This window comes from Eupeodes corollae, chromosome 1, assembly GCF_945859685.1.
Source record: "Eupeodes corollae chromosome 1, idEupCoro1.1, whole genome shotgun sequence".
NCBI lineage: Eukaryota > Metazoa > Arthropoda > Insecta > Diptera > Syrphidae > Eupeodes > Eupeodes corollae.
The window spans coordinates 132,131,055-132,143,711 of record NC_079147.1 but is presented as its reverse complement, the minus strand read 5'-3'; the positions used below and the strand labels follow the sequence as shown (position 1 = coordinate 132,143,711).

Genomic DNA, 12,657 nt, shown 5'->3' with positions numbered 1-12,657 from the left:
AAACTAACATTTTTCAGTATAAGAATGAAGCCAATTTAATTTTAACTTAAAAAATGGAAACCGGAATGTCTCGCACATAGACCTAATAGACCTTAATTGTTTTGTAGAGCTCTAAAATCTATAGTAAGTTGGGAAAATCGATGTTAGGTTCCGTATAGCACGCCATGCAAACCGCAAGAACAAGAACAAATTTCGTTAAATTAGTATACACAATTGCGTTAAAAATGTTAAAGGTTTAACACTTTACTAGTTAGCAATACAGATCTAATAAAGAAAACAAAATCTAGCTGCAATGACTTTTAAGTTTAGACCGACATTTTTCAAAATCGTGAAATTAAGTTTTAAATTAGTTTTAATCTTTTGATAGTCCTATTCATTATAAGAAAATTTAAAATTACTAAGATTACTTTTCTATTAAATTTTAATTGTTTGTGTATTGATGTAAACTTGTTTACATAAACACAATGTTAGCACCCAGAATTACATATAATAAATTGATTTTTGAATATCATAAGCCTTTTTGTTTATAAAGAGTTATTTTCCAAAAGTATCTATATTTAAACCTGCAATTTAATTTAGAGTTTATGAAAGTTCAAAATTATACGAACGCAACACAAAATTCAAATTTTACTTATAGCCTTTAAGCTCGTACAGTTTAGAAGGTTAGTTACTTATTGTAATCGGTGCCATTTATCAACAAAAATGAAGACGATTCCAAATGTTTTAAAATTCTCATACATTTAAAAACAGCACAACGATATTGCATGGCTTAAATATTTTTAACAACGAAAATAGTTTTGACTCATGTACCTACACCTTGTATGTAAGATTTAATTTTATGCCTTGAAAAACTAAATTTTCAACGAATAAGAAACAAGTAACCCTTTTATATATACACAAAATATAACTACAAAATAAAAAAAATAGGATGGGATGCGAGCCACACTGATAATTTCCCATCTCGTCTGTCGATTTGTCTTGCTTAAAAGTTTGTACTCGTATCAATTTTTACCAAATTTGCGTACTTTTTTTTGTAGATTTCATTTTTTATGAAAAAAACGGACTGTTGGATTTATATATAAAAATTACTGAATATCAAAAACAATTTTTTCTATGAAATAAAATAAATTTGAAGCCAATATTTTTAATTTTTGAAAATCTATTTGAGTCAAAAGTAAATTTTTAGCTAGTTTTAGTATTGTTTTTTTAGTGTTTTATTTTTTGTAAAAAAACTGTCAATTGGATTTTCTTCAAAATTTAAAAAATTTAATCGACTGTTGAAAACAATATTTCTTATAGATAAAATTAGTTTGAAGCCAATATTTCAAATTTTTGAAAAGGTATTTGAGTCGAATATTAATTTTTACCAACTTTTATTCATTTTTTTTTTTTGTAAAAAAACTGTCAATTCTATTTTTCTCAACATTTTCCGAATGTTAAAAACAATATTACTTATAAAATAAATTTAGTTTGAAGCTAAATTTCAAGTTTTTGAAAAGATATTTGAATCGATATTCAATTTTTACCAACTTTGGGTAACGTTTTGTTTTAGATTTTTTATAAAAAAAACTGTCAATTCGATTTTTCTCAAAATTTTATCAGATGTCGAAAACATCATTCTTCGTTGCACATAATTGTTTTGGAGATGAAATCATATTTTAGTCGTAATATTTTGGAGGTGAACAAATTTTTTTTTCAGTTTTTTTTTGATTTATAAAAAAAACGTTAGATGGATTTTTTTCAAAAAATATACTTCTTTGATATCACGTTACATTTTATTATATAAAATTTAATTCAAGTCTATAGCGTTTTTGTTCGTAAGATATTTAGGGTTAACCAAAATGTTCACCTTTCTTTCAAACTGCTATGGTAAAAAAACAACCCACGCCATTTTCTTGAGAGCCCTTTCTGCATCTTTTTGCCTTTTTATCTGTATAACAAAATTTATTTGAAGTCGATATCTCTTCTGGTTCTTGAGCTATGGAGGACGAAAAAAACGTCTCGAACGTACGGACGTACGGACGTACGGACGTACGAACGTACGTACGCACGTACGCACAGAAATCTTTCTAAGAATCTTTTATTTCGACTCTAGGGATCTTGAAACGTCGAGAAATATCAAAATTTTCAATTTGACAAATCGGACCCATTACAATAACTTCCTATGGGAAGTTAAAAATTGATTCAAGACCTGAATATGGTAAGTTACAGTTAAAAGAAAAAGTACATAAGCATAGACAATCTGTCAACAAAAAATACTTAATGTTTAGGTATTTACATATGTAAATATTTATGTACATTCAAGAAAAAGTCTGCAATACACAAGCAGATATTAATTTATTAAAAGTGATGTTTTGACGCTATATCCATTCTCATGGAAGAGCGACCGACAAAGTAAATCTTCTATTTATCTTCGTGATAATAATATCTTCTCGTTATCACTGGCAGTAAGAAGAAAAATACATTTGTTTTCAGGTAAAACAAACTTTTTTCTTGATATTTTTAAATCAGGAAATAATAACACAAAACAAACTAAAGCTGTCTTCGTTTTTTGAGTTTTGTTTGTGAAGTGGATATAGAAGTACCATGTTGTAACTTAACTTATATACATAAGTGGCATTAACAATAATTCGATAACAATTTGCAGTAGGAAACGGACGTCATAGTTTTGTTATATATCATCGATGTCCTTCATAGTAGAACTTTGTAAACATTAAGATAGCATAAAGTCTTAACTATTTTGAAAAGGAACCAATAATCATTTGGATTGTTTAAATAGTGATTTTATAAAGAGTCCTGAAATAAAATGCATCTGTCTAACCATTTCTTAATATAGTTCAGGGAAACTCCATCTTACCTTACTTTTCAAAATACCGTGCGAGGGACACAATAAACAATTATCCTTAAAAATGCACTACTTAATCAAGTCAAATCATTAAAAACCGAAACACCAAGGCTTAACTATCGAAATGCGATTCAAAAAAAGAAATAGAAAATAAAAATCAAAGAATTGTGAAAAGTATTACTGATTCAGATGGATTAATTGCCAGTATGATTTGGCATAAATAAATCCGTAGAAAAAAATTAACTTTATTCAGAAATCGCCAAATTAACATGGTTACCCACTGTCAAATTTAAACTGTCTGTATAAAAGAACATTTTCGTTCAAACATGCAAACCAATAACCGACAAAATTTTCCTAGACGTTTTTTGTTTCAGTTAAATTAGCCGTGTTTTTGGTATTCTCTATGTAGTACAGTGAGAAATGGCCAAAAAACCGATCCGCAGTTGTCCAATTTTTATATTTGAAAGTAGATGCGATTGAATTTTTGCCAGAATAATTCATCAAAAAATTCCAAAAAAAAATACAGAATTTCAGACCAGTTTTTAGTTCATAGTTGACTATCAAAATCAAGAAAATACGTCTATGTAAGGTGATAATCGATTTTAGAGTTTAAGGTTTGTTTGTAGACTACTACGTTAACATGTCGTGTTGAAGCGAGCTTGAAGCAGCTGAAATGAGTTTGATTCCCCTACCGGAATCGAGTCCAAATTTGTGAAGAAAAATCTGTGTGAAGGAGTTGTTTTTACAGATAATGCATTATGGTCTGTTTATTTGAAGTTTGTATAAAAAAAAAATTTTTTTAAATGCACATGGAGCAGGTAGCATATTCTTATATGGTGCTGAACAATTCAGTTCTTAATTCTTTAACACGAATCAAATTACCTCACTTGCACTTCATAAGAAATATCGAAACACTATTTGCATTTTAGAAAGTGCTGTCAAACTTAATCATTTTTAAATCTTCTTGTGTGGTGGAAACAAAATAAAAGATTTATTTAATCTAATCTTAGATAAACTTTTGGTGGAAGCATCAAACTTAATTATCTTTTCTATTATTTTCCCTTGCAAAATAAGATCAGTTAGTCAATTTTAATTAACAAAACTAAATAATATCAACAGTAACAGATTGATTTTTTTCCCCGACGGAAAACACATGATTCCAAATGCACAACTACTAAACGAACAGTCATCGAGATGCAAATGCAATATCAATCAAATCAACTTTTGAGAACGAAGATCACATAAGATCCATTCGAGACTGGTATAAATGTCAAAAACCTATCCGTAGTAAGATTCTACTATAACTTTTATCGGTAGTATTTATATTGCGTATATTGTTTTTGTTATTCGTGTAAAATCCTACTATACTATTGATAGATTTTCCAACAAAACAGTGCAAAAGAAACATGAGATAAGGAAAAGAAAAATTATATAAATCCGAATAGCACTACAAATAGCTCAAAAAACGTGTTACAGTGCGTCCGTTTTTTTACTTAAAAACTACCGACGTTGATATTGATTGATGTTGTATTCCCTTTGAAATTAACACAAAGACTCCGCTTCAACTGAATACGCACACAAATTTCGGAAAATATTGTATATCTTTTTTTAAATATTGGTGGGTATTGTGCCATCTGTTGGTTCTAACCACTCCATTAAGATGTTAAGAAACAAATTTGAAAAGAGTTATCCAAAATCAACCTCCAATTTTTTGTTCGCCCTTTTGCAAAGCTTTCTACTATGAAGAAATTGATATTTTTTTGAGTCAGCTGAATGGGTTAACAAATTAAAATTATTTTAGAATTTGAATAAATACATTTTTTCCAATTTTACTTTAAATCATTTCATAAATTAGTTCCAGTTTGAATCCTACAGCCAATTGATAACTGACTACCACTAATATTATTTGCAAGTTCAACTAATTTAGCCACATATTTAGAGTATTTTTTGCATATATGATATACATTTTAAATATAAAAAATAAACCACTTTTGAGTACAGTTTTTGTGCAATTAATTTAAATTCAATGTATATAATACCCCGTTGTAATTTATAATTTAGACCGGCTGTACACAAATGTTACCGATCTTCGGTACTTAAATTGTGCTAGTAAATGACGTGCTACTGGAGAGAAAAAACCTTACCAATATTTCCAGGGTTATGCTCTATTTATAAATGACGTCCATTTTTTGAGACCAATAATTAACTTTCCATATAACTTGGCATAACTAAAGCTAATTGTTCTTGATTTGTTCCTTTTTTATTGAAACCGAGAACAAACATGATACTGAAAAATGGTTGATCATTTACAATGTTGTATTTTATCTAATTTTGTCTCCTCTGTTCAAGCTTTAATTATGAGTACCGAGTGAATAGGCTTGTTGGTGGGCCAAGTTTATTGGTCGAAAAATGTTGGATTATTAAGAAACATTTCTTTCCAAGAGTCCCTTAACGTTTTATATGTACTGTATTTTTTTAAAGTAAAAATAAAAGCCATTAAAACTTACAAATTTAGATTAGATATTGAATTTCACTTATAACACAAGAATTCTTGATTTAAACCATCCAGTATTTGAAAACGCACATAAACAACTGTCAAATTTTCGCTGTAAGTATTTAATAAACTGGTAAAAACTGAATTTCGATTTAAATATATTTTCAAATCTTTGAGATATTGGCTTAAAATACTTTTTTCTTTTAAAAAATATTATTGTCTACGCGCAGTCAAATTTTAAGAAAAATTAAATTTACCGTTTTCTTACAAAGAACTAAAAACCTAAACAAAATTTAACAAAAGTTGGTAAAAATTGATTTTCGACTCAGATATCTTTTCAAACATTTGAGATTGTGGCTTCCAACTTATTTAAACTTATAGGAAATATTGTTTTCAACATTCATTAAAATTGTTAGAAAAATCTAATTGACAGTTTTTTTACAAAAAATAAAAATTTAACAATAAAACAATATTAAAACTTGGTAAAAATTTACTTCAAAAATTAAAAATATTGTCTTCAAACTATTTTTATTTCACAGAAAATATTGTTTTCGATATTCAGTAGTTTTTTTCCTTAAAAAAAAATCTGAAAGAAATAGTTCATAAATTTGGTAAAAATTAATATTTGGTTCTTGATATCTCTAAAATTAATATGATTCATCTAATTTGTAAAAATTTAAGAAATGCTTTTTTTTGACTAAAAATCTATTAAATAAAACTAGATTTTCAAACTAAACTACTTCTTTATATGAAAAATATTGTTGGTAATTTTAAATTTTTTAACAATAATACAACTTACAACTTTTTAAACCTAACACGAAAAACTACAAAGCAAGAAAAATAGACAGACGGGATGGGAAGTTATCAGTGTGGGTGTGGGTCTCTTTTTTATTTTTTAATATTGAACTGAGATTTAAACACAAATTTCAAGAAAGTCCCGAAAACAGCAAGAGAGACACTTTTGTTGAACTAATGGATAATTGAAGAATTAATCAACGTTTCGTATCTATTATATGTGTATACAATTTGAATCTCTCTAGAGCTGAAGTGAAAAGAGATTCTACAACGAATAATTTGTTTCTTCCAAAGTTATTTGCTTACCTTAATATGTTTTTATTACATTTTTAGAATAATTATGTACTTAAATGCACCTATTTCCTTAAATTCAAGAATCAAACATTTTTTTTTTCTAAAATTTGTAAGTTTTGTTGACTCCTTTAAGATCAGAATAATTTCAAAAGGTTCAGGCAGAACAGTCATTTTTTATAATTTGTCTTCCAGTCTACGAGTAAGCAGACTAAAACCAAAGCAGAAAATTGATTCCAAAAAATCCATACAGTTTTTGATATCAGATTCTTGTATTGTATATGTATAAAAAGATCACATTTTTCTGGCAAACTTTCTCATCTACAGAAATGCCACCAAGAACAGAATATTTTTTTTTTAGAAATAAGCTACCTCTGGATCCACCCTTGATACAAATAGTCAAATATAAATGTACATTTTATACTTATTCATTTAATTATTAACGAATCATTTATGCAGAACAATGAAACAAACAAAGTGTTTGAAGAAATCCCACACTCACGTGGTTTAATTCAAATAATCGCAACAATTGGTTATATATTTTGAACGTATAAGTGCAATGCGTGTTACATACATTTTGATCTAATAATTTAATGAGTTATTGCCTCACAATTTTATTGACATTACACATTATGTATGTACATACTTGTAAATAACATCAAACTAAATCTATTGATTTCGAAGCGTATAATACCGCATAAATTATTGCTATAGCTATGTACAATGCGTAGAGGATAGAGATACGTATTGAAAAACATCATACTATAGTATTGTCAACATTCACCAAAACAAAAGAGATAAATGATGAGATTATAACCAGAAAGTGGGCTTTTCAACCGTCCGAAATAAATGCAATCATAATAATGATTGATTGCCCGCCGTAATATCTCTGATTATGACAATGATTAATAGTAGAACCATCTTATCATACCAAAATCCTCATTCGAATTTGATGACCGATTGATAAAAATTATATAGAATCCATAAATAGTACATAATTGAACTATTAGAAATACAAAAATGAGTATAGATATCCTTAGTAAATGTCTACATTTAATAATGTAACAGTTTATTTAAATACATTTAAAGAGTTTTCATCAATTTGTTTCGACATTAATATTAATTTAATCTTTTAAAACTAAAGATAATAGAATGTTACAAAAGTTGTCACCCAGAATCAATATGCAAAATAACGGTTGGGTTCGAGACTAGTATGGGTCATAATAGTGTATTTCAAAATACTGTATGTACAAATACTGTTTGATCAAAATACTGTAGCTCAAATTTCTGTATCAGATTACTTTTATAAAGAACTAACCGCTCGGTACGTGCTTCGCTACGTATTAGGCATAGTAATACAAAAAAATGATTATTAAGTTCCTTTATTGAAACAAAAAAATATTTTAAATTGCAAGCTATTTAAAAGTCCAAATGACTCAAATGATATACTGTTTATATTATATTTATCAGCAAAGAGTAAAAACTAAAAATTAAAAAAGAATTGGGTACTCTTACTATTTTTAGTTTATATGGGTTAGTCTAAAACAGTTGGATAAACAATATTTTTAGTTTTTCCATTTTGAGCATTAATAAATAAACAGTTGGGTGTACCGACTCTGGAACAGGCAACATAAAGTTGGCCATGTCAAAAACATGATTCCTCCAAATTGACACCACAAACGTGAAGTGTTTGTCCTTGAGCCTTATTTATGGACATCGCAAATGATAAACGCACAGGATATTGTAATCTTTTGAATTCAAATGGCATATCAGTTGGAATAATAGGGATACGCTTTATCAAACACACTTCTTCTTTTGATTTACAAGTTAAGATTGTAGCTTCAATCAATTGATTTATATGTCGTGACTACACCTGGAAGTTTCGCTTGAATTTGAAAATTAATGGCATTGATATGAATGTTTTTCGGTACTAAAATGGTGCGTTCTCTCAACCAATTATGATTTCTGTAATTCTGAACAATATTCGGAAAAACACATTCAATCAACTCATCTATATATTGTGCAGTTGTACAAAAATTGTTCGGTAAGGTGATCAATCCACAATTGTTTTGATAACTCGTGGGCAGTTGCATCATTATGTAGGTGAATACGCATATTAATGTTCAATGTCAATTGTCGTACATATCTCCAAAGAACTGATGACTTCAAACAGGCGTTTATTTCATCAGTAGGAGTTGACGGAGGAATGACAGGTAATGTTTGATGAAGGTCCCCTGACAGCAATATCAGAGCACCACCAAAACAGCTGTTCATTACCGAGTAAATCTTGCATTGCTCGATTAATTGCTTCTTTTGATTTTTTATTCGCCATTGTGCACTCATCCCATAAAATAATTGACGTTAATTGCAGAACTTTTGCCATTGCAGAATTTCTCGAAGTATTGCAAGTTGGAGTTTCAATTACCCGTACATTCAATGGCAATTTTAATGCAGAGTGTGCAGTCCGACCACCGTCTAATAATGTATTTTGAATTAATTAGGTAATCAACAAATCAGGATTTCTTTAAGTGTTATTACAATTTGTTTGTGTATTGGAGTATGGAAAGATGTTGATTTTAAACCTTTTTTAAATTTATTTAAAATTTTCTGTACGTACAAACCTTCTCTGGACTTCCACAAATAATTCAAGACCAAAATTAGCCAAATCGGTGAAGGAATTGTTGCGTTATAACATTACAAAGAAAAGTGGAATAGATTTTTATATATATAGAAGATACATCATAATATTTTTTCTTTCGCATAATGTTCAAATATACTTTCCTTGAACAATACGGTATGATAATTCATAAGTCTTTGAATGTGTGTTGTTGTTCTAAATACATTTGTATATACGATTCATAGATTGCTACTTTTAAATATTATTGGCTATTGTTATTTGCTTATTTATGATACGACTTATTAATGTATTCTGTTTTTTTTTTAACTTGTTTGGAGTTTCAATAAATGATATAAGGAACATGCGGAAATTGAGTTCTGCTTTTGTTGTTCTCTATAACGGAAACTTAAGAGCGGAATTTTGCAAAAAAAACAATATTTTTAGATAATATTTTACTTATACAGTATTTTAAGAAGAAGAATGTAATCAGACAGTATGGTACGAGTTTTAACCATACAGTATTTTAAAATACAGCATTTCGACCCGCTCCCGCTAAATAATCATTAGAAGAGCATTAAAAATATTTAGGAATATTCTGCACTTGTTTGGGTTATACAAAATTAATAAAAAAAATTATTTCTTTCTCTTATCAATAAAATTGTGTGTAAACATTTTTTAAGTTCTCATATCATATATGTACCAGTTTATTAAATAAAATTAACTAAAGGAATAGCTTAAGAAAGATAATAATCCGAAATGTAATAAAAGTGTGTTTTTGGATAAATATGCACCTAATTTTTTGTTTCATGGTAGTGTAAAAAATATAACAATTTAATTGGCGATAGAGAGTAAATGGGTAGACATTAATTTATCTTTTATAAAGTAAGTTTAAGACACAATAAACATTAAAAATTAAAATTATTTGTTGATATCATTAAAACAGTTCGTTAATCTGTATTGTACGGTACAGGCAGGTAACCGAATTCTGTTAGGTCATAACCTGGAATGGGAATCAAACGAAAAATAACTCTTGCAAATCGCGGCTTCTTTGGACTTAGAAGGCAATTGAAAAGTAAAGTCATCTCTCGAACATCTAAAATCACCATCTGTAAGACAATTATCATCCCGGTTCTCATTTATGGCGCTGAGGCCTGTACACTGTCAAAGAAAGATGAGAACGTTTTAGAATGCTTCGAGAGAAAAATTCTTTGGATGATTTATGGTCCCGTATGCATAGATGGAGAATAGAGGAGAAGATATAACGACGAACTGTACGGGCTGTACAACGACACTGACCTAGTTAGCAGAATTAAAGTCCAACGGCTTGGCTAGGTCATGTAGAGCGAATGGACATCAACACTCCAGCCCGGAAGGCATGAATAACAATCTCTAAAATAAAAGACTGAGAAAAAATATATTTATTTTATTCTAAACAATAGCCCTTATTATTATTAATTATTATTATTATATTATTAATATTATAAATGCGAAAGTAACTCTGTCTGTCTGTTATTCAATCACGCTTAAACTACTGAACCGATTTGTATTTGGCATAGAGATATTTTGATACCCGAGAAAGAACATAGGCTCCTTTTTACTCCGGGAAAATGACGCATTCTCATGGGAAAATTCAGGTGGGCCGAATTAAATTTGGTAAGGAAATAGTTTAATACCTAAGAAAGGACATGAATTACTTTTGACCTCGGGAGAACAACGCATTAACATGGGAAAAATTACTTTCCGTGGAATCTGATCGCTTTCATTCCTAAATAATTAAAGGTTTGAATAATATTTGGATAAAATTGGTATTACGGGAAAGCAAATTTTGTAGAATATCACTTTATAAATATGACAGGGAAAGATTTGTATGAATTTGGGATGACCTGCAGACCATAGAGAAATGGAGAAGTGAGCAGTGATTTAGTTCGAGAAATAAATCATTATACTGTCGCTCTAGATAGCAGAGGATGTTCCACTTTTAAATTCAGAACAAAGATTATTTTTTGACACAGTTAAAAACAAAATTTCCAGCGGAGAATGTGGTTTGCTATTTTTAGATGCTCCAGGAGACACAGGCAAAACTTTTCTTTTGAATCTAGTGCTAGCTCAATTTCGAAAAAAACAATGGAGTTGCTTTGGCAGTAGCTTCCTCAGGAAAAGCAAATACGTTGCTTAGTGATGGACGGACAGCGCACTCGGTTCTGAAACTGCCGTTGAACTAAGCTCATGAGAAAAAGCCAGTATGTAATATCAGCAAAAGTAGTGAGCGTGGAAGAATGTTGCAGCAATGTAAATTGTTGTTTTGGGATGAGAGTACAATGTCCCACAAAAAAGCAGTTGAAGTACTAAATCGTACACTGAAAGACATAAAGAACAACCGGGCTATCACGGGAGGGATGGTGGTTATCTAGCTGGCGACTTAAAGGTACACCGGCAAATAAAATAAACGCGTGTTTGAAAGAATCTGTGTTATGGGTATATGTAAAAAAGTTTTTGTCTGACTACGAATATGCGAGTACAGCTACACAATGATTCAATGAGTCATGAATTCTGTCAAATTATCTGTAGCACAGATGAATTAAATAGTAATGTTCATCCAAACCTGCATATAAATATGGGCAATCAGGAGTGGTTGTGTGAAAGTGCAATTCAAGCGCCAGATAATTAGATAGTTAGCCAGATAAACGAACAAATTATGTCGGACGTGGAGGGAGATATCGTCGAGTGCCTCTCAGTAGACAGAGTTATGGACACAGAACAAGTAACATCTTACCCCATAGTCATAGTCGCATAAGTTGAGATTGAGGGTTGGTGTTCCAGTCCTGTTTATGAGAAATCTTGACGCACTAGAGTTATGTAATGGTATACACGGCTACAAATTACTCACTTAGGACGAAATATTATAAAACTGTTTTTCCCTTGGAAAATTATATGTAGCGTGCTCACGAGTCTCAAACCCACTAAATCTTTACGTTCTGGCCAAAGAAGGAAAAACAGAAAACGTCGTATACAAAAATGTATTGCAGTACCCAATATTCTTCATAAATGTATTAACCTAACCTAACCTATGACAATCACACTTAGTATGGCCTCATCGCATCTCGAAACAATTCAACCATACATACAAAAAAGTACAGCTCAGGTTTTTTCATACTACTATCAACAAAAGAGGATGTGATGCGACCCACACTGATAACTTCCCATCTCGTCTGTCGATTTGTCTTGCTTAAAAGTTTGTCTATATGTACTCGTATCATTTTTCACCAAATTTGCGTACTTTTGTTTAGGTTTTTATGTTTTGTTAAAATACTGTCTATTCGATTTTTTTTCAAAATTTTTCAGAATGTTGAAAACAATATTTCCTATAAGATAAATTAAGTTTGAAGCCAAAATTTCAAGTTTTTGAAAAGATAGTTTAATCGATATTCGATTTTTACCAACTTTGAGTAACGTTTTTCTTTTAGATTTTAAAAAACTGTTAATTAGATTTTTCTCAAAATTTTATCACATGTCAAAAACATTATTCTTCGTTGCACAAAATTGTTTTGGAGATAAAATCATAATTCAGTCGTAAAATTTTGGAGGTGACAATTTTTTTTCCAGTTTTATTGATTC

The 12,657-nt window shown here is 29.6% G+C and overlaps 1 protein-coding gene across 1 annotated transcript in view; it reads right to left on the bottom strand.

Annotated features, from left to right (window-relative positions):
* The window catches only part of LOC129939981 (uncharacterized), a 72,807-nt gene that overhangs the window by 29,378 nt on the left and 30,772 nt on the right, over nt 1–12,657 (bottom strand). The window lies entirely within an intron of this gene.